Genomic DNA, 8,103 nt, shown 5'->3' with positions numbered 1-8,103 from the left:
CTCCACAGGACCGTTCGCCTCGGAGACCTGCAGACCATCCTGACTGGATTTGTGGGGCTGGGGTTCCCAAACTGCGGTGGAGCACTGGACGGGACCCACATCCCTATCCGTGCCCCGCCCCATCGAGCGGCACAGTACATCAATAGGAAGGGCTACTTCTCTATGGTGCTGCAGGCTCTGGTCGACCACAGAGGACAGTTCACGGATGTTTGTGTCGGGTGGTCAGGCCGTGCACACGATGCCCGTGTGTTCAGGAACTCCTACCTGTACCGCAGGCTTCAGACTGGGGCATTCTTCCCAGAGAGGAACCTGGCTGTCGGGGATGTGCAGATGCCTACGTGCATTGTGGCCGATGCGGCCTATCCCCTTATGCCCTGGCTCATGAAGCCCTACACCGGCCACCTGGACGCAAGCAGGGAACTGTTCAACTCCTGCCTGAATAGGGCTCGCTTCCAGGTGGAGTGCGCCTTTGGCCGTTTGAAGGGCAGGTTTAGGTGCCTGCTGACGTGGCTGGACATGGGGGAACACAACATCCCTGATGTGGTTGCAGCATGCTGTGTGCTGCACAACCTCGTAGAGAGGAAAGGGGAGGCCTTCCTCCCTGCGTGGAGGACACAGATGGAGATGGAGGGGAGGCAGTTTGGGCAGCCCCGGACAGCTGCCACCCGGCAAGCCCACTAGCTGGGCCTGAGCATTCGGGAAGCCCTGAGGGAGCAATTCTCACAGGGAGGCCCCTGATTGTCCCCAGGGCCTTCCACATGTGGGATTGCCCCATACCCCTGGTGCCTTCCTCCCTGCAACCCCTCCCTGCCCCACATTCACCCATTCTACTCAGTCCCCACTCACTGAGAATGGAGACAGGTGATGTTGAAAAATACAGTACACTTTATTTAACTGTTTTTTTGTAACAATTGAAAATAAATAACTCTTGGATTCAGAGACAAAATAAAAATGTTTGCTTTAGAAAATAAAGTGCTTAAAAAAAATGCTTCCCTCAGTTTGTGTCACTGGTGGGAAGGGGGAATGTGAACATGGAAGGGGGGAGAGAGGCTCAGGGCTGAGGGGGCTGCCTGGAGGCCAAACTCCTGCTGTTTTGGCTCTGGCGGCCTTGTCGCACCCGGCTGCGCGTGCGGGATGCCACAGAAGGGGGCTGAGCAGGAGGTGGGGCTGGGGCTGGGGCTGAGGAGGGGGCAGGGGCAGAGGAGGGGGCAGGCTGAGGAGGAGGGGCAGGAGCAGGCAAAGGATCGGGGAAGGCCATGGCCCCCTGGATGGCAGCGCAGATGTCCCTGCGCTGCTGCCTAAATTCTAGCAGCAACTGCCGGTGCCACTTGGCATCTGCCTCCAGCCTCCTTTCCATGGAGTCCTTCACTTCGTGAAGGACTCCAACGTGCAGGCGCACCAGCTCTAGATAGGTGCGCCAGTGCCTACGGGTGCCCTGCGGCCGTCTGGGTGGTCGGGCAGGTGGGGCGCCCCCCTTCTGGTCAGCTGGTCCGGCTGTGGAGGACAAGAGGGAAAAGTCGTCAGTCATGCATGCTCACTCTTTCCCTGAGAGGACATGCCCTCCTTCTTCTCAGCAGGCAGTGCCTGTGCTAGGGTCAGAGGCTGCTCATGTGTGTCTGAGTAAGGCATGGTGCGGCCTGGCCCAGGCAGTGTGCAGGCCACCGTCATACTCCCCCGCCCCCACGCATCCCCCATGGCTGAGCAACATGGATGCGTGTCAGGCCACGGTCGGGGTTCCCACTGAGTGCTGAGAGGCCTGCAGCTGTGAGGCTGTCCCAGCGTCTCCAGCCCATGCCTGCATGTGGCATCCCTGCCTGCAGGAACAAGCGGTGCCTAGCAGCCGTGTGGATGTAGGGGGGTAGCATGGTCCTCCCTGAGGTCAGCCATGGGTGTGCCCTCTCCCTCCCCCCCGGCCCTTGCTCAGCATGACATGTTAGAGCACTGCACCGTCCCCTTTGCTCCCGCCTGCCCTGCCCTGTGTGTGTTGGACCCTCACAGCACTCACGTGATGTTCCCTCCCTGGGGTCCGAGGTGGTCTGGGAGGCCTCCTGTGTCTCGAGGCCTGGCTCCTGGGTGCTCTGGGTGCCGTCCTCCTCGTCTGCCTCCTCCTGGAGCTCCTGGTCCCCCAGCAGGTGTTCCGGCTGCTGTACAACCGGGGTCTCGAGCCCAGACTCCATCAGTCTCTCAGGAGGCAGAGGATCCTCTGCTCCCAGGATCCTGTTCAGGTCCTTGTAGTACTCACAGGAGTACGGCTTTTCCCCAGAGCAGGAGCTCTGCTCACGGGCCTGGACATACCCCTGCCTCAGCTCCTTAACTTTCGCTCTAACCTGCTCCAGTGTGCGGGGATGGTGGCCTTGTTTGGCCAGGTCTTCTGCCATTCTGGCAAAGATGTTGGCATTCCGCCTCTTGGTGGAGTGCATGACCTGGAGGGACTCCTTCTTAGCCCAGAGGCCCAGGAGGGCTTCTATCTCCGGCCCTGACCAGGAGGGTGCCCGGCGCTTCGAGCCCTGGGGTTCCCAGGGGGATGATTCCCTGGAAGGGCCAGAGGGGTTTGGAGGGGCTGGTCCCTCTGACATAGCTCACCCACAATTGAGCAGTACAGTTCTGATCTGCTCTGGAGCTCGCTTGCTGCCAGAGTGCTGCTCCTGGGTGCCTGTGCCTTTTAAAGATGGCTATGGGCAGGAACAATAGAGTTGCAAGCTGTGGCATGAGTGTCCACCAGTGGTTCTCCCTGGAGGCCTTTTATGTTGACATAACTTTTTCCCTGCGTCCACACTGCTGTTTTGTCGACAGAACTACGTTGACAAAGGAGTTATTCCTCGTAGAATGAGGTTTACATACGTCGACAAAACTGCTGAGTTCTGTCGTTGTTATGTCGACAGAACTCAGCGGTAGTGTGGACGCAGGTATAGTTTTGTCGACAAAAGTCCACTTTTGTTGACAAAACCCTGTAGTCTAGACACACCCTGAGTGATCACCAGGTGCAGACGATGAAAGTGTATGATTCCTTGCTATTCAAAGAACTTGTGTTAGATTCTATGGCTACTTTTACAAGCCATAAAGTTCATATGGTTAATAAGGAACTTTTCAGACCTTTCATGTAGTGAGCATGTTGAAGCCACCACTGACTCCCACATATGCTCCATCTGTCTTCCTTTGACTCTGTTATATTTTTCCTCATTCTCTGCACTGGAAAAAAAGAGAGAAAACAACATGCAATTATTCAGATCACTAGATGAAAAAATAGTTGAATAAGATCTTTTAGATGAAGAGACAGAAACAAAAGAGGAGACAAGATGGCAATAGGTCTGAGAGCTTCTGCATAGAGAAATGCAAGAAAGGATACACAAAACAGCAGAGAGATGAGAGTGATTCAGAAAAGCAAGGGTACAAAACAGATGAAAACAAAATGCTACTGTAAGAAAGATTTGAAAATGTGAAGACTAGAGAAATTGTAAGTGGATAGAGTTTTTGGCTTGATTATTTTTTGATTAGGTTTGAGGAGAGTTGCATATGCAGGAAAAGGTTTTTTATTTTGCAAAAACCCATTGAAAATCCTAGACTGGCACAACATCCTGGAAATAAAGGTAAGAACTCAGGTGTCCTCTGATACTAGCATTGGAGCATAAACCTAGTATATGCATTTTTTAGTTTCTTCCCCTCTTTTCAGTCTTCTCATATTTGTGGTATTTGCTAGAGGCTTGCCAGGGTGCTTATCGGAAACAGGGATGTTGTGGGTAGTTTCAGTATTTTAGAGGGCAGTTCGGTCATTTGATTAAGTCTGCAGCAGGGTTTGTCAATGCAGGGAAGGAGAGATGTAGGCTGGATTGCTAGCAGAGCCGCAAGTCAGGGTAGCCACTAGCACAGATTAATGGTGGATGGAAGTTGCACCTGTGCCTCCGGTGCATTGCAACAGCTGAGACTCAGACCAGGAACTTCATGGTCCAAAGGCAGAAATTCCATCAAGTGAACCACAAGGGATTCTCCTCCTGCCTGAGTCAGCAGGAGCAATGTTAAGCTGCTGTCAGCTAGACATCGTCTTTATCGCTGTTACTTTAGTACACGTTGTTGATTCCAAGCTGTTCTTCAGGAGGAGAGATATTTTTCAGACAGTATCTTAGTAGGCAGAGCAATTACACAGCCGCACCCGTGTAACTGAAGCCAGAGCACACTGTTCCGACATAAGGAAAACAGCTCTAGATGAGGTTACAGATCTGCAGGTGCCAGATCCATATTGGAGGTTGCAGCCATTAACCTCCTCTGTCTTTTATTCTTTTCCTTGTATCTGAGAGCTTTGTTCCAGACTAGCAGGCAGGAGAGATAAGGCTTTAGTGAGATGCAATCCACAGAGAGAAAATGTAGGACAAATTGCACTCTTGAAGTAATAGCAGCTTGTGATCTGAAATGGGTTATATTTGTTTTGCTTTATGTAATTGTGATGGTAAAACCTCACTTTTTAAAATTTTACATCTCAAGAATTACTAGTATGATCCATCTAATCTTCATAATATTTCATTATCATTATTATTAGTTTAAAATAATTCATACAATTTGTCATACTCACAGGGCATTTATTAAGTGCTATGACATTCTTTTTAGTTGGGTAAATATTATTAGTTCCATTTTACAGATTGGTTGAATGACTTCCCCATATCAGATGGCAAGTCTATGCCAAATCCAGGATTTCCAATTCCTAAATTGTTTGCTTTAACCACCAGATGGTATTTCATCTCAAGTCTTTGAAAGTCCTTTAAGTATTAGGAATATTTTGCCAAATGTTCTGTACATTTAAAAAAATGGAAAAAAATCAGATTTGGGTTTTATTTTCAATTTAGGGTCTGTGAAAGGCCACAGTTTATAGCAAATGCTGTGAAGACATACCTTTCCCTTCTTTTCCCTTTCCCACAAGGGAAAAAACTAGCAAAGAAACACAACTGGCCTGTTAACAGAGGGGATATCCAAGCAGTCATAAGAACATAAAAATATAAAAACAGCCATACTGGGTCAGATCAAAGGTCCATCTAATCCAGCATCCTGTCTCCTGACAGTGGCCAATGTCAAGTGCTTTCAAAGGAATGAATGGAACAGGTAATCATCAATGGTACATCTACACAGCAGTGTTATTATAGAATAACTGATGTTATTCAGAAATAATATAGCCCACATCTACACACAAGCAGTTTTTTAGACACAATGTGGAAATAAAGTCGAGCTGGAGGACTGCTTACTCTGACTCCTGTAACCATCATTGTACGAGGAGTAAGGGTAGTTGGGGGAAGAGTGCGCTATTTCGAAATAATTGCTGTGTAGACAGTGACAAAAGTTGAAATAAGCTATTCAATCTAAGCTAAGCAATTAACATTGCTCAATTTGCATTGCTTATTTTCAGTTTAACCCTGCTGTCTAGACATGCCCTAAGTGATCCATCCCCTGAACACAGAGGTGACATGCAGGGGGACCTGAGGGTCACATGCCCAAAATGTTGTGGGTTTGGGGGACTAATGCAGTGGCCTGGCACCTGTAGCAGAGATCCGCCCCCCCCCCCCACACACACTCACTGAGAGCCCCTCTTCCCCCACTGCTTTGCTCTTCCATTCACACCACTCTGGGGGAGGGGGCAGGGCCGCCCCTGCACTCCCCAGCAGGAGTGGAGTGACACAGTGGCTGGGGTAGCAAAGCAATGGGGCCACCTTGCTCCAATGCCAGTGAGTGAGGAGGGGTGGATGGGTGATGGATCCCTGCTGCCAGTGTCGACTCCGCTAGTCCTCTGGGCTACCTTGGTTGGGGGAAAAGGCTTGGCGGGGTCAGAGCAAAGGAGAGGAAGAGGTGGAAAGAGGGTGAAATAAGGGTAGTGAGAGGGTGGAGTAGGGACAGGGAGAGGTGCGACCTGAATGGAAGGGAGTTGTTGCAAGTAGAGGGGATGTCACATGGCTGATGGCCTCCCGGGTTCTCCCTGGCTAGTTGCTTCTGCTGCGCCTTTTCCCAGCTTCTGGCAAATGGAGATTAGGGACACCATCCTTGTCCATCCCAGCTAATAGTCACTAAGAACCTATCCCCCTTGAATTTGTCCCGTTTTTTTTTTATAACTCTATTATAGTCGGCCTTCACAACATCCTCTGGCAAAGAGTTCCACAGGCTGACTTTACAATCTGTGAAGCATTAATTTATTTTCTTTCTCTTAAACTTGCTGCCTATTAATTTCATTTGGTGACCCAAGTTCTTTTGTTATGAGAAGGAGTAAATAAACACTTCCTTATTTACTTTCTCCATGCCAATCATTATTTTATAGCTGTTTGTCATAACCCCTCACTCATCTCTTTTCCAAACTGAAATGTCCCAAATTTATTAATCTCTCTTTATACAAAGTCATTCCATATTCTGAATCAGTTTTGTTGCCCTTTCCTGAACCTTTTTCAATCCCAATGTATATTTTTTGCGATGGGACCCCCAGATCTACATGTAGTATTCAAGATGTGTGCATACCATGGATTTATATAGAGGCAATATGATATTTTCTGTCTTATCTATCCTCTTCTTAATGATTCCCAGCATTCTGTCAGTTTTTATGACTGCTGCCCCTAGATATTGAATTAGGCCCTTGTTACTACTGAAATCACCTGTCAGAAGAGTTACATTATCACTGTCACATTAAATGGCTAACTAATGAATGCAGTGTACTACTTTTTGCAAAACACATTATCCATAAATGGAAAAGTGTAGAGCTTGAGGGCCAGATTAACAAAATCGGAAGCCCTGGTCTAATATTTTTCAGATCCCCGCCTTTGTGTGAACAAAGTAAGAAGTCCTGTATGTCACTGAATAAACATGAAAAGAAAAATGAAAGATAATAAATAGGTTATTTACTATCTGGTTAAACATAAAAACAAAAATTTAATTGAATAAATGAAATACTGTATGTTCAAACTGGCATCTTGCAGGTGCTGCAAATTCAGTTTTGGTGGCCTCAAATCACACCATGTGAAGAAAATTACATTTCAACACACATGAGTGTAAGAACATCATGTTTTGTGTATACTTTAGTTGATTAAAGACAATTTTTATTAAGGCAAGCGTATAGACCCTTAGCTCTGTTTTATAGATGGCAATGGGTACAGTAAAATACAGTTTCAGCGCAATGAAATTTGTCAGGAAGAAAATTCAACTCTGTCATGCAAATATGGGTGATTCTAGTAGCCCTTTTATCCTGCAGCTGTGAGCCACAATATCTTTAGAAATCCTGAAAATTGATACATTTTGGAAAAAAAGCTCTCAATTTAGAATACGGCTACACAGCAACATCATGTTGAAACAACTAGTGTTATTTTGCAATAACTTCGTCCGTATCTACACAGCAGACAGCTATTTTGAAATAATGTCGAAACACTGTCAAGCTGGAGAACTTCTTACTCCCTTGATGAGCATCAAGCAATGCCTCAGTGCATGTTTTTATCTCCTTTTCACTTCATATTTAATCGAGAGATATAAGGAAACCAGACCTCGTGAGCATTTAAGCACTTCGTGAGAAGTTAATTCACTTCTTCTTTTTAGTTCCAAACTTAGCTTGTTGAGGATACAATAAAAGTACTCAGCTTTGGATTTCCTTCTTTCTCAGAGTGTCACATTTGCCATCTGGAAATTTTTGTTTTATACTTCATTTGTGTTCTTCATGGTATGACTCAGCTACATAGTTTCCAATTTTTTTTTTTTGTTTGCTACTCAGAACTGTCAAACTGAATCGGTAAACATGTGACAAGCTCTTGCAAGGATGTCAGCAAATTAACAGCATCTACATGATCCAGACCTTTGAAGCATTATATTGGTTTTGTCAAACCTGTCCAGTTTCACATTACATAAGATATTCATAGATACAGTTTCTCGTTGGTACATTTTCTTATACAATTGTGCTTCTCATGGTGTTTAATTTGTGATGAAAGAGGTGCCAGTGCTCAAGCCATTACATGCTGGAGCTCAAGCAATTGTTTTACATTCATAATTGATGCAGCAAGCCCAGAGGTGCCGAGGCTATGAACTGCCAATCCCAGAGGAGCTGGGATTTAGTCCTGACAAGCAGAAATTAAGCACTGTTTTCTCTTAAAGTTTCAC

The 8,103-nt window shown here is 46.9% G+C and overlaps 1 long non-coding RNA gene across 1 annotated transcript in view; it reads right to left on the bottom strand.

Moving 5' to 3' along the window:
* Positions 1-2,011: 2,011 nt before the first annotated feature.
* LOC149525446 (uncharacterized) overlaps positions 2,012-8,103 on the bottom strand; it is a 46,892-nt gene continuing 40,800 nt past the window's right edge. The window contains exon 4 of the long non-coding RNA XR_016348647.1: positions 2,012-3,189. This is a non-coding gene — a long non-coding RNA (uncharacterized LOC149525446). The remainder of the gene's footprint in view (positions 3,190-8,103) is intronic.

Source organism: Pelodiscus sinensis, chromosome 2, assembly GCF_052426305.1.
Source record: "Pelodiscus sinensis isolate ZL-2025 chromosome 2, ASM5242630v1, whole genome shotgun sequence".
Lineage (NCBI taxonomy): Eukaryota > Metazoa > Chordata > Testudines > Trionychidae > Pelodiscus > Pelodiscus sinensis.
Note: the sequence above shows the minus strand (reverse complement) of the source record. Positions and strands in the feature narration are given on the sequence as shown.